Below are 9,963 nucleotides of genomic sequence, written 5' to 3'. Positions count from 1 at the left end.
TGGTTCTAGGATCTGGGAGAGGGAAACGGGAGATGTTGGTGTGGGTGTAAAGTTCCAGTTATGCAGGGTGAGCAGTCCTGGAGATGTATGTACAACAATATGACTACAGTTGACAATGCTTTATGACATACTTGATGTTTGCTAAGAGGATGAATCTTAGCTGCCAGTCTTCTTGGGATTCCTCGGGCACCTTCAGAGAAATCCTATTCTAGATTCTTCACCTAAAGAGTAAAGACAGATGGCAAGGCCAGACCACACTGGGAGCCCACTTATTCAACACAGCTCTAAAAGTGAAGCCTCTGGACTCTGAGGGGATATGTTTCCCCATTTCTATTTCACTCCTTCCCACATATTTCTGCCCTTTGCAGCTAGAGCTTGATGCAGAAAAAGGAGACCATCCTAGTTATATACAATCTTTGAGGGCACATTTTGGAAGTGGAGACGCACAGGACACTTGTAAAAATGAGACAGCAGTGTATCACTGGAGCCCACAAGGAAGGAGGACTTGTGCACAGGCAGCTGCCTCAGGACCAAAGAACAGATGTCCACCTGGTTAGCCCAGCGCTTTATGATAAGCTAATCAGCCAGATAGCCTGAGAAGGTGCCCAGCATGAACTGAGAAGAAAAACATCCTCCATCATTTGCTCTGCAGTATGGTCCTCCCCATCCATGTTACCTGTATGCAGCGACAGCCAGCCCTTGCAGTGGGAGATATGGTGAGGCGCGTGTGCCTCTTCCTAGGTCACTGGCTTATCAACCTTGTCCACTCGGACTCGGGCCTACTGATTCTTGGTGCAGACCGCGGAGGTGTGCAGAGTGCAACAGGGACAGGCAGCTCTCACCCCAGGACAGCACCCGTGGCCCAAGCCCTCAGCTGCACGCAGGCACTGCCATCTTGGGCCAAGCGCAGTGCATCTCATATCTACTTTAATTAGGCGTTCAGGTCAGCCTATATACACTTTGAAGTATTGCCTCTATTCCTCTTCACCAGCAAATATTCTCTTACTCACTTACACACCCACACCACCATGTGTAGAGAGCCATTCAAGATTGATCTTAATCATTTTTATTCTCAGAAAATGTCATTCCTCTCTGATGGATGTTTTTGTTTACAGTTGCTTGTTTACTTTAGATGGTCTATGTTGGGGCCTCAATGTCATATCTCTATCATTCACAATAAGAGGTGATCTCAGAGGAAGCTCAGAATAGACACAGAGTGGGAAGAGATTGTCACAAAATTGGGGCTATAATTTGCATAGGGTTACAAGGCGAATGATTATCTAAAGTGTTCCTGTGAATGGCCAGTGGACAGAACATAGAAATGGACAATAAATTCTAAAGTAGAGGATGATGTGTAAGATGGAATGTGAGCCTGAGAGAAGTAAATAAAGGAATACTATTTCAAGGTCATAAGAACCTTGACGGTCAGGGAGATGCAGAATAGAAAACTGACTTAAAAATTCTGAGATAAAACAGAACTTGAAATCAAGTGGGCACCAGGTCAAAAATAAATCAAGAGGAATCTAATTTATATATGCAGTTAAAATTTAGTCATATTGAGGCGGAAAGAGATTTTAGGAATAATAGTCATGAAAAAATCACCAGATTACATCCTAGTTGGAAATAACCTAAAAGTTATATAAAGAGTTAACTAGAGACTATGTTAACGAGAGCTGGAAAAATATGAAAAAAGACTATCTGAATTAATATAGACTTATCCAGCTTATATCATTTAATCAGCAAACCATCAGAAGAACTTTTGTTTGTGGAATTAGAAGATCAGGGGATTCAGCCCTGAGTAAGCAAAATAATCTTACCTAGATCTCTTGGGTAGGTATTATCTTACTCTAGATTTAGTATCACAGTTAAGTTAGATAGGGTCGTAGAAACACTGTTTTTTCATTTTCTTGGATTTCCCTAGCCCTTCTTTTTTGAACTGTATTAACAACACAATTGTCCTACCATCTGAAGAGCAGCTCTCCTTTTCTAATTTAAAATATGGGCTGTTGTTTTCTCTCCATGCATATTCTTTCTAGTAGTCTGAGCTGAGGCCCCTTAGTTTTGAACAAGCCAAGTGCTGACTCAGAAAAGGGAAAGAAGAATACAGAACCAGTTCTCCCAGGAGCAGAAAGCAAAGCAGATTAGGAAAGCCTTTGTTATCTTTGTCATGTGTAATTTGACTAAACCTACTTGAATAAGAAAGAACTGGAGGCCTCAGAGAAACTTTGAACTCTTAAATGAAAAATAAGCATAGCATAAAAGGGAAAAAAAAGTAAAAGGAAAAGAAATGAGGTTACTTTTTTTTTTCTCAATTGAGAATGTCTAAGGTTTCATTAATGAAACTTTTATCTTTTCTCACTAAATAAGATTCTGACTTGTTGGCCAAGGCCTGTGCAGAAATATCATATAATTAATAATGCCTTGAAGGGAAATGTGCTTTAGGTGTTTTATTATTTTTTAATCACTTAACATGGTTTTTAAATTATTTATGTCCACATTGTTACAGATTGATTTTGGAATGGCTTACATAAATATATTTAATAATGTGAGATAAAAAGCAATTAATAAGAAGCAAATAAAAAGTCAGGGTAAAGGAAAAAAATAAAGTAGTTAAGATATAGCTAGAGGTAGTACCGATACTTGAAATATATGTTCTAAGTCCTCATAGTTCTGCTAAAGACATGAGATGTGAGAGACAAAACCAGACACAAGATTTACAATTTACATAAGATAAAATTCAAACTTGATGCTCAGGAGAACCAGAGTGAAATGTTTCCCTTGGGTCCTCATAAATAGGAACATAGTGGACTGTAAAAGTGGAAATTCTCCAGTTTCAGGGAGGCAGTATCTCCAGGTGCCGGCCCCTAGGGAGAGCAGTTACTCAGTTACAGGGAGGTGATATCTCCAGGCGCCAGTTCCAGGGAGAAGCGCAACATTCCAAGGTAATGATGATAAAACTGTCTATTAGGCCCTGTTTGCTGGGAGTTCCCCTGAATACATTTATCTGTGTACAAAGAGTTAATGACTAACTTCTGCTTCTTGTAATCTGTTCATTCAAAGATGTAGTAAAAAAATATCTTATAAGCAGTCTGTTCGAGAAGCTCGGGGCTGATCTCCTCTAACCCTGCGTGGTAGAGAGTTAGTCGCCGGCCAGCTAATAAAGGCTTATAATTAATCTCAATTGGCTCTGTGGATCTCAAAACCATTCGTGCCATAACAGGACAACTTCCTCAATAATATCCCTACAATAAATACAAAAATAAGCTTCATAGGGCAGTTTTTTATGCTTCTCTTGGTGCCACCATATAAACATTATGCAGGAAGAGAACAATTCAGCAGGTGAATCCACACACATCTCTGGTGGTCTGGCTTTCTTCAGGGAAGGATATGAGCATGTGCAAAAAATGGATGTATTCACTACACATAACTTATCTAATCAATCACTCATAAGTATTTGTTTTTTTCATCCAAACTTGACAGAAGCACTGAGTTCAAGCTGATAGCCCAGACAGGAAGCTGGAGAGCAATTGCTCCATGTGGCTAGCTTTGCCAAGCTGGAAATAAGAATGACTTCTTGTGAATGTCAAGGAGCTCTAACTCCTGGGGCAGTTGCCCTTTATGTATATGAGAATTTATTCCCTTATGTCCCTCCAGAATAAGCCTGAACCATAAAGCAGTCTGAGGAAGGTCTCCCAGTGTTGATGTAAGAAACGTGCAAACCAATAGAGAATTTTAATGAGTTTATTTAAGCCAAAATAATGACAATTGTTAGGAAGCAAAATCTCAACAGCTTGAGAAATGTTTTAGAAAATGACAGTTTTGCAACTTATTTTATACAGTAGACTTAAAGGCAGAGATATAAGGAGGGTTATATGGTATCTATTGGTGGTAGATTAAGGGGACAGGAGAAAGCAAACCAAAGAAATCTCTGGGTTTGAATAAAAAGTAAAAAGGAGAGACACATCCTTCTTTTACATTAGTGGGCATAGGATAGTTCATAATTAACATTTACAACACATAGAGTTTATATTTGGGGAACAAGATAACAATGAGGTGTTCTGAGGTCTGTGCTGTGGTACTTGGGTGTACCCAGAGAAGGTCTGGAAAAGATTACTCTGACATTTCAAAGTTATGTTATCTCTGATGCAGAAGTACAATAGCTATCATATTATTTAAGGTAAAGATTTACCTTTGTCAAGGAAGCTACAAGCCTAGATCATGACTACGAGCCATGACACATTTTAGTTAAGAATTTCTATGTTCAGACCATCCTATGTGGTTCTTTTCAATCTCTGAGTTTGCAAGGCCCACTAGATAGGCCTCCCCTGAGCTTGTCAAGTTTAGTAGGTGGTGCCGTTTTCATTCACACCAGTTAGCAGATCATCTAAGTTTTACTGGACTAAAATCTTTCACGACTCTAGAATTATTTTAGGAGGTGAATAAAAAATCAACTACAAAGGTTAATTTTTATTTAGAATGAGAAAACACAATGAATTAAATTGTTTTTTAAACGTGGCACATATCACAAAAATCTCTTAAAATTAGATTTTTTTTTTTTTTATGAATTAACTACTCGACACACACCTATACTACAGTTTTCCTACATTTTGGCCATATATTCTATGATCTTTTAAAAAATCATTTTCTATATAGAGAATAGAAAACTAATTCAGTATTTCTTCTAGCATGGATGATGGAAATTTGTTTTTTCTTATTTAGGAAAAACAATATGTTATCGACAATGCCATGTCTATTTTTAAGATTGTTAATTTTAGAAAAATCTGTCAAATTTCCCTTAGCGTATGCCTTGATATTTAGGATAAATGTCCACAGATCCATTTCAGGCTCCCTACATTTGTCTTTTCTCCAATACTTATCTCCATATATCTGATTCCAGGCCCTGCAGGTTCATATCACAATACGCCCCTGAACCTTCATGTTACAATTTGAAGAAAGTTAGCACCTTGGTTAGTAGGATCATTCTATCAGGATTGCAAGCAACTGTTTAATTGCACAGAGAAATGACTGCAGAACTGCATAGATATATCCTACTAAACACAACTGAAAGGTTCTCGTGGTAGATTAAAAAACAGCAACCCAAAGATATTGATTCTTAATCTCCGGAACATTCAGATGTTACCTTGTAAGCATAAAGGATCCCGAGGATCTTAAAGATAAAGAAATAATCTTGAATGACTTCAGAAACACGGCAGAGTGAGAGACATTCCCAGATCTCTCCCCTTGAAACAACAATAAGCTGAACATCTAAAACTCAACAAAAATACCCAAGTTGCACACCACACTGTCTGAGCGTGAGATCTGCGCATAAGAGCACCACAGGCCAGAACCCCAAGTGTCAGGCGGTGGACTAGGAGAAGCAAAGAAGCTGCCTCTCACAGCTGGAGCTCCTTGTAGGAGGAGGGGAGAGGGAGAAGGTGCATCAAGCTCCTTGAATAGCCCTAGCTGAGAGAGCTGTGAGCTTCACATGGCGGACGGGAGTACCCAGGCATCAGGGCAGAAAGCAGAGAAGTGGAGACAGCAGACAAGCAAGGACAGCAAACAAACAACAGTTGATTATCACCAGCCATGGTTACAAAATGCGAAGCTGAGCTGCAGCCAGCATCCTCCAACCCATAGGGCCCCTCCACCCATATCCTCCGAGACCTATCACCGCGGAGCCCCAGGAGAATCTGAGAAAACACTACTGAAACTGTTGCTAACAATGACAGGGACTGAGACTGAGGGTAGAGAGTGTAATTAAATATCTATAAGAAGAAAAAGGCATTATTGAGGCTTTATATAAAGTAGGGACCCAAGAGGCTTAGATGCCACCTACTGGAAACCAAAAGAAAAGCGCCTTCTTTGCAACAGGATAAAGAGAGACCTTTATATAATAAATCTTCTTTCTAGAAAAAAAAAAAAAAAACAGAATGCACTTCCATTTGTGCCCAGGAGGAGAACTAGTCCATTAAACACCATGAACAATGAAGATGACAAGGCATCTCAGAAAGAAAGAGAAAAATCTCCAGAAAATAAGCTTACAGACATAGAAATATGCAACTAAAATGACAGAGAATTCAGGATGGTACTTCTGCAAAACCTCACTGAGTACCGAAATGAGTCATAGCAATAATTTCAGGAATTGGAAAAAACTAGATGAGCAGAATGAGTTCTTTAGCAAAGAGACTGAAATCCTCAAAAAGAACCTCAAATAGAACTTCTGGAGATGAAGAACACACTGAAAGAGGTGAAAAATGAAATAGCAAGCTTGGGAAATAGAGTTGACCAAATGGAGGAAAGGATCAGTGATATCGAAGACAGAAATCTAGAAATAAATCAGAAGGAAGAAGAGAGAAACCGAAGAATGAAAAATGATGAAAGAGTAAAACAAGAACTAACTGATACCACCTGGAGAGGAAACATAAGAATAATGGGCATTCTCAAAATAGAGGAAAAGAAGAAAGGATTAGAAAGCATTTTCAGTCAAATAGTTGATGAGGATTTCCCAAATCTAGGGAATGAGCTGGAGTTTGGAATTCAAGAGAACATCTAATTATCTCAACCCAAAAAGGCCTTCACCAAGACACATCGTATTAAAATTATCAAAAATCAACAACAAAGACAGAATTCTCAGGGCAGCCAGGAAAAAGAAGATGGTAACCTATAAGGGAAAACCCATTAGATTATCGTCAGACTTCTCAGTATAAAACTTACAAGTCACAAAGGAGTGGAATCCAATATTCAAACTATTAAATGAAAGTTACCAGCTGAGAATAATGTATCCAGCTAAGCTCTCCTTTAGATCTGAAGGCGAAATAAAGACCTTACTAGACATACAAAAATTGAGGTAATTATCCACTACAAGGCCTATATTACAGGAAATCCTGAAAGGTGTCAGTTCATCTAAAAGAAAATGACAAAAAAAAAAACCAAAAAACAAAACATAATCAGGAGTAAGGTGACTATCAGGCAAATAGAAGCAGAGAAGTACAACCTTTACTAAGAACAGGGAAGTATAAGCTTAAACAATAAGAGATTTGCTATAGCAAGATGGTAATGAACGTTCAGCATACATAGGGACAAACTGAGACAACAATGACTGAAAAGGGGAGGATTCAAAGATCCAAACTCGCAAAGGGGAAAGGAGATAAGGCACATGCAGAAGAATATGGAGGACTATAAATATATAACTATTCTTTACATATTAATAATGGTAACCACATGCCAAAGATTCAGAACTGAAGTATATAACATAATACAAGAAGGACCAGAGGGAGAACCCACAAAAGCCAACCAAAATAAAGAAACAGAAGCGCAAGGACAAAGAAGCAATGGAAACACTGAGATACCAGAAAGCAAAAGATAAAATGGCTATAAGAAGACTTCCTATTTCAATAATCACCCTAAATGTAAATGGACTGAACTCACCAATAAAAAGGCACAGAGTTGCACACTGAATCAAAAAACAAAACCCAACCATATGCTGCTTGCAGGAGCCACATCTCAGTTCCAAAGACAAATATAGACTCAAAGTGAAAGGGTGGAAAATGATATTCTGAGCAACTGGTATTCAGAGAAAAGTGGGAGTAGCGGTACTAATATCAGACGAAATAGACTTCAAAATAAAAAAAGGTAAAGAAAGATACTGAGGGACACTTCATAATGATAAAATGAATCATGAACTAAGAAGACATAACACTTATTAATATCTACGCTCCCAATCAGGGAGACCAGAAATATAAAAAGAAATTACTAACAGAACTAAAGAGAGAAACATAAAAACACTATCATAGTAGGGGGCCTAAATACCCCACTGTCGGATATTGACAGATCATCTAAACACAAAATCAATAAGGAAATAATATCCTTAAAGGACACATTAGACCTACTGGACATAATTGACATTTACAGTCTTTCATCCCAAAACAGCTGCTTATACATTCTTCTCCAGTGCATATGGAACATTCTCAAGAATTGACCACATACTGGGACACAGAGATAGCCTCAATAAATATAAGAGAGTTGAAATCATACCAACCATATTCTCTGATCATAATGCTTGAAACTAGATATCAACTGCAAAAAGAAGGCATTAAGAACTATCGGCATTTTTTAAAAGAAATAGAACAAAAATATCAGATTTGTTTGGAAGCACAAAAGATCCTGAATTGCCAAAGCCATCCTGAGAAAAAAGAAAGAGGCTGGAGGTATCACTCTGCCCAACTTTGAATTATACTACAAAACGACAAATAATTTTTGACATTTTAAAAAGCTAAAAACGTACATTGGAGAAAGGAAAGCCTCTTCAATAAATGGTACTGGGAAAACTGGAAAGCCACCTGCAAAAGAAGGAAACTAGACTGTTGTTTATCACCACGCACAAAAAATAACTCAAAATGGATTAAAGACCTGAGTATAAGACCTGAAACAATAAAAGGTATAGAAGAAAACATAGGAACTAAACTCAAGGACCTTAGACTTAAAGAAGATTTTATGAAGTTGATCTCAAAGGCAAAGGAAATAAAAGCAAAAATAAATGAATGGAACTACATCAAACTAAAAAACTTCTGCACAGCAAAAGAAACGTTTAAGACGGTCAAGAGACAACCATCCGAATGGGAAAATATATTTGCAAGCAGCACTTTCATTAAGGGCCTGATCCCAAATATACAAAGAACTAATACAGTTCAACAACAACAACAACAACAACAAAACAATCTAATTTAAAAAAAATGGGCAGAGGACCTAAACAGACACTTCTTCCAAGAAGACATACAAATTGCTAACAAACATGCAAAGATGCTCAACCTCAGTAGGTTTTAGGTAAATGGAAATCAAAACCACCATGAAATACCATGTCGCACCTATTAGAATAGCTATAATCAACAGGACAAGCAATAACAAATGTTGGAGAGTATGTTGGAGAAATAGGAACCCTCATACACTGCTGGCTGGTGGGACTGCAAATTGGTACAGCCACTATGGAAAACAGTATGGAGGTTCCTCAAAAATCTAAGAATTGATCTACCGTGTCATCCAGGAATCCTTCTACTGGGAATTTACCCCAAAGACTTGAAAACCTATATCCAAAAAGATATTTACACACCAATGTTCATAGTAGCATTATTCACAGTGGCCAGGACATGGAAGAAACCAAAGTGTCCTACGATAGATGATTGGCTAAAGAAGCAATGATACATACATACAATGGAATATTACTCAGCCATCAGAAGAGATGAAATACTGCCATTTGCGACAACGTGGATGGACCTTGAAATAATCGTGCTATGCGAAATAAGCCAGACAGAAAAAGTTGAAAATCACATGATATCACTTATATGTGGGATATAAACCTAAAAGCAACAAATGAACAGGACAAACAGAGACTCATAGACATGGACAGTAGACTAGTGGTTACCAGAGGGTAGGGAGGAGGGGGAGGGGAGAGGTAGATGGGATAGAGTGGGTCAAATAAGTTGAGACAAAAGGAAATCTAACTACAGAGGTGAACACACAGTGTAAATATATATATGCCTTACTGTTAAAGTGTACAGCTGAAACTTATTGGATTTTGTTATCCAATGTCCCTATAAAATAAATAAATAATTAAAAAATTATCTAGAATTATCCAAGTGGACCCTAAAACCATCACAAGTGTCCTTATAAAAGATAGGCATAGGGAAATTACACACACAGAGGAGAAGCTGATGTGAAGACAAAAGTAGAGATTAGAATGTGGCTGTAAGCCAAAGAACACCAACGAATAATGTTAGACACCAGAGGACAGAAAAGACAAGAAATTGATTTTTCTCCCAGAGCCTTCCAAGAGAGTCTGCTGACACCCTGATTTGGGACTTCTGGCCTCCAGAATTGTGAAAGAATGAATTTCTGTTGTTTTAAGCCACCAAGTTTGTGATAATTTATTATAGTCAACCTAGGGAATTCATATAGATCCCTAGTTCA

The 9,963-nt window shown here is 38.0% G+C and overlaps 1 pseudogene; it reads right to left on the bottom strand.

Annotated features, from left to right (window-relative positions):
• Window positions 1–399: 399 nt before the first annotated feature.
• Window positions 400–894, bottom strand: LOC105305924 (annotated as a pseudogene).
• Between the last annotated feature and the right edge of the window lie 9,069 nt (window positions 895–9,963).

This window comes from Pteropus vampyrus, unplaced genomic scaffold (genome assembly GCF_000151845.1).
Source record: "Pteropus vampyrus isolate Shadow unplaced genomic scaffold, Pvam_2.0 Scaffold404, whole genome shotgun sequence".
Taxonomy (NCBI): domain Eukaryota; kingdom Metazoa; phylum Chordata; class Mammalia; order Chiroptera; family Pteropodidae; genus Pteropus; species Pteropus vampyrus.
The sequence above is the reverse complement of the archived record's forward strand: the minus strand, read 5'-3'. Positions and strand labels throughout refer to the sequence as shown.